Source organism: Salvelinus sp. IW2-2015, linkage group LG16, assembly GCF_002910315.2.
Source record: "Salvelinus sp. IW2-2015 linkage group LG16, ASM291031v2, whole genome shotgun sequence".
Lineage (NCBI taxonomy): Eukaryota > Metazoa > Chordata > Actinopteri > Salmoniformes > Salmonidae > Salvelinus > Salvelinus sp. IW2-2015.
Genome location: NC_036856.1, coordinates 41,071,574 through 41,076,694, shown reverse-complemented (window position 1 = coordinate 41,076,694; position 5,121 = coordinate 41,071,574). Strand labels below are relative to the sequence as shown.

Sequence of the window (5,121 nt, the reverse complement as noted above, 5' to 3'; positions counted from 1 at the left end):
GATTTTTGCATCTTTCCTACTTAGTTTTAGGATTATTGAATTTATATCTGATATTATGTGGTTTATTTCTGTGCAGCTGCATCTTTGCAACGGTCCCGCTGCCGAGGAAAATAAACTGGAAGCGTAAAAACTACACCGCTTCAAGAGAGACTCGCATCGCAGACGACGTTACTGCATTCGCGTGCGGTACAGCATGTCTCATAGATCACGTTACAGAGACGATGACAGCGTAGTTTAGTGTACCTTTGAGAGCAGCCAGCAGGATGCTGTTCTCTCCCTGTGTTGCCCTGGTTCTCTCACACAGCTCAGGGAACAYCTTCTGCCACCACAGAGCCTGAACAGAAACACATGAATCCATTAGAAAGATATGCACTATAGAACCATTGAAATATATATATAAAAAAAAGGCAATGTTCCCTCGTTCACAGAGACCGCATTCACTATAAAAAGCTGCATATGTCGGCTCAATCGGAAATTACCTTAAAAATGTGCGCTATTACGTGGACCTTCCACGCTACTGATTGAATCTAGCCCTTACCATTCAAACCATAGGACTGAGGTTAGAGCTTATGTAAGGTTGTGTAAGTACGCACAGGTTAAGATCCACAGTAGGGTCAAAGGAGTTMGGGCAATGCATACATGTCTCACAGAAGGATGACAGTTCCACAGTACCCACCATGTTGTTGTTCTGCAGCTCATGATTAGCYTAAGGGATGATGGCCTGAGGACAGCGGTCTAGCAACCTCTCGATGGAGCTCTCGTAGTGACCCAGCTTGGTGGCYCAGAGCACGTGCACACTGAGCCCGGCGTTGTCCCCGTCTGGCAGCTGCTCCAACAGGGGCAGGATGGATGACGCGTCCAGGGTGGGACCGCACAGCAGGGACTGGATGATTCATTGTTTGTTCACCATAGTGGTACATTTACATGTAAGAGTTTAAAAAAAATAAACTTTATTTTACAAGTTGATTGGTTGGTTGGTTGATTGATTGATTCCATGTCTGACTGATAAATTGATAAATAGCACGGACATGATGCAGAGAAACTGACCTGTAGTTTGAGGAGGTCTTCTGGAATGATGTTGACGTGAGCTGGAGTCAGGATGCTGACCCAGGGATACAACACGCCATAGTGGGAACACCAGTTGATCTGTAACACAGAAACAGTCACCCAGGGTTACAACACCAGTTGAATCTGTAAACACAGAATACAGTCGACCGCAGGTTACACGACCAGTTGATTCCCTGGTGACAACAGATAACAGTCACCTGCAGGGTTACAACACGCCCGTAATGTGGAACACCAGTTTTGATCTGTAACACAGAAACAGTCCACCCAGGGCGTTACAGCACCAGTTGATCTGTGACAACAGAAACGTCACCCAGGATCTCCACTACGTCCTGAGACTCTAGCCCTGGGGAAGAATCACACCTTAGTGTGAAGACATCACGCTACAGACACACCAGAACAGCTGCTACATGAACACAGACACGCTACAGACACACAGAAAACAAGCCACCAGTCGTCTGCGCCGTCTCAGCCGGTTTGAAAATCCTGCCGACCGTCTCGGCGTGTGAGGCGATCGTAATGTGATGACAGTTGGTGAGGCGCGAACAGCAGTTCCGTGGATGACAAGGCTTCCTGTGACCGAGGCCATCAGCAAGGCTTCCCAGAAGTCAACGCAGCAGCTGAGGGCCCTCCCTGGGGCCCTGACACGTCCCCACACAGCTCCTACAGGAAACACACCACATATTGTATAACATTTTGCGAATCGAATCCTGCGAAGGAATATCTTACAGGAATCCTGGAGGGAATGACACACACATACATCACACACACCACACACACGCAGCACACAGCACACACACAGTCAGTCCACAGCACCACACACACACAGCACCACAGTCCAGACAACACCACACACACACACACACCACACACACCCACACACACACACACACAGTAACGGCCTAACACTGGAGAGAAGGGTCAGCCCTTCCAGTTTGAACCCTTGTCGTTCTCGTGCAGCGCCACCATGGCTGCCACCAAGCAGGCCCGTCGCTGGTGGTCCTTGATGGTGGGCGAGCGAGGGAGTAGGTTACCACCGCATTCCCCTGCCGTGCAGCAGCAGCTTGGTTCCTCAATGAACCATACACACTGCAGCATCTGGGACGGGGCATTTCAAGCAGGATACACTGTTTCACACGACACACAGCCACACACACACACACACTCTCTCCTTTCCCCCACCAACCCGTACAGCAAAATGATCCAGACCTTCTGTGTGTCGGTCCATGTGTGCCTGTAAGAGCTGCAGGTCTGCCATGCGCAGGCCAGGGCATGCCCTTGGACAGGGTGAGGCGGTCGGAGGGGGCTCCGATGGACTCAGGCCGCTCCATTGTGGGCGGCCACAGTCAGCCGGCTGGCTCTGGCCATGAGAGGGCTGGGCATGAACATGGGAAGCTGGCGACGTGCTCGGCCACAACCTAAGATATCCGCATCACCGTCGCTTGGCTGTCTCCTTACAACACACACAGACACCAACCCTGCAATCTCAACAGTGTGGCTTTGAATCAGAAGAGATTGTATTGGAATGGCTGGAGGTCTCCAATGGACTGGGTGAAAAATTATCCTCAGTGAGCAGCTCCAGGGTCTCCTCATAAGAGGGATGTTTGAGGAAGAAGAGAAGCCTCCCGTAGGCCGACAGAGGCTGTTTGACAAGACCCCTGTTCCTGGAGATCACCTCCTGTCAGAGACAGGCCTGACTCTTAGTAGTGGGCAGGGCCAGGTGGCGAAAGTCCCGTTGTCAAACCTACACGTCAGTGGACGGATGGTCGCCCTTACGATTTCAGATCATAACAAAACCAACAAATCAGTCACCAACACATCAACGGCAGTCCACCAAACAATCAACTCAGTCCACCAAACACAGTCGAACCAGTCCAACCAACACATCAACCAGTGCCCGACGTAACCAAGTCCACACACCAACCAGTCCATCCACCATTCCCAGTCCAAACATACACCAGTCAACGATATCACAACCAGTCCACCGACACATCAATCAGTTCTATCTCTATCACATCAACGCAAGTCCACCGACTACCCAACCAGTCCACCGAACACACCCACCAGTCCCACCGAACACACCACCAGTCCACTCGAGCACAACCAACCCAGTCCACCGAACAATCACCAACCATGTCACCGACCGACACAACCAGTCACGTCGACAACACAAACCAGTCCAGACGACAACATCAACCACTACCACAGACACATCAAACACAGTCCACCGACACATCAACCAGTCCATGCCGACGACAAGTCAACCGTCATCCGACCATCAACAGTCACCGACAACATCAACCAAGGTCCACCACACATCAACCAGTCCACCGACACTACGCAACCAGTCCACCGACAACCAATCCAAGTCCACCGACACACCAACCAGTCCATCCGACACACAACCAGTCCACCGACCACCAACCAGTCAGGCCGACACAGCCAACACAGTCCCACCAAACACACCTAACAGTCCACTCACACATCAACCAGTCCACCAACACATCACCAGTCACCAACACATCAACCATCCACAACAACATCAACCAGTCCACTCAACACAATCAACCAGTCCACCACACGACCAACCAGTTCCCACCAACCAGTCCAGCCAAACACAACCCACTCAGTTCCACCGAACACACCAACCAGTCCACCAACAACACGACCAACCTAGTCCACCAACATCATCAACCAGTCCACCAACATACATCAACGACAGGTCCACGCAACCAGTCCCACCAACACATCAACCAGGTCCACCAACACATCAAACAGTCCCACAACACACGCAACTCGTCCACCAACCAGTCCACCGACAAACCAACCAGTCCACCGATCACACCAACGCAGTCCACCGACACATCAACCAGTCCACCGACACAATCAACCAGTCCACCAGACACATTCACCAGTCCACCGACCACATCAACGAGCAGTCCACCGACACCTCAACCAGTCCACCTACACAGTCAAAGTCCACCGACCACATCAACAGTCCACCCAACAACAGCCAACTCAGTCACCAAACACACGCATACCAGTCCACCGAACAACATCCAACTAAGTCCACCAACACACCAAACGCAGGTCCACCAACAATCAACCAGTCCACCAACAGTTCCACCAACACATCAACCAGTTCCACCAACACTAGTCAACCATCCCCATCCAACACATCAACTCAGTCCCAACACATCAACCAGTTCCACCAACACAATCAAACGGTCCCACCAGTCCACCAACACAATCAGTCCACCAACACATCAACCAGCTCACCCAACGAACATCAAACAGTCACCAACTCAGTCCACACGAACATCAACCAAGTCCACCTGACACAGTCAACCAGTCCCACCGACACATCAACCAGTCCACCATGACACATCAACCAGTCCACGACACAGCAACCAGTCAACATATCAACTTCAGTCAACCAACACAAATCCAACAGGTCCATACAACAATCAACCAGTCCTACCGACATATCAAACGCAGTCCACCGACACACCAACCATCCACCGACATGCAGCCAACCAGTCCAGCACCGACACACCAACCAGTCCACCGACACACCAACCAGTCCACCGACACACCAACCCTCCACCGACACACCAACCAGTCCACCAACACAGCCAACCAGTCCACCAACACACAATCAGTCCACCCAACACATCAACCAGGTCACCAACACATCACGCAGTCCACTCAAGCAACATCAACATCAGTCCACTCGACACATCACGCAGTCCACCAACACATCAACAGTCCCCAAACACCAACCGAGGTCCACCAAACCAGTCCACCCAACACACCAAGCCAGTCCACCAATCCACACACAAACCAGTCCCACCAAACACATCAACAGTCCACCAACAGCAATTCAACAAGTCCCGAACCAGTCCACCAACACATCAACCAGATCCAACCAACACACTCAACACAGTCCACCAACAAGCCACCGTCCACCACCAGTCCACGAGCACACGCAACTGCATCCACCGACCACACCCAACCAGTCCCCAGCCGACACGACCCAACCAGTGCCAGCCGGAC

The 5,121-nt window shown here is 51.8% G+C and overlaps 1 long non-coding RNA gene across 1 annotated transcript; it reads right to left on the bottom strand.

The window, feature by feature from the left end:
- Nucleotides 1-6: 6 nt before the first annotated feature.
- On the bottom strand, nt 7-1,183 carry LOC111975783 (uncharacterized). Its single transcript, XR_002878868.2, has 3 exons — nt 1,048-1,183; nt 677-883; nt 7-334 (listed from the first exon to the last, which is right to left on the bottom strand). It is a non-coding gene; the product is annotated as an uncharacterized lncRNA (long non-coding RNA).
- Between the last annotated feature and the right edge of the window lie 3,938 nt (nt 1,184-5,121).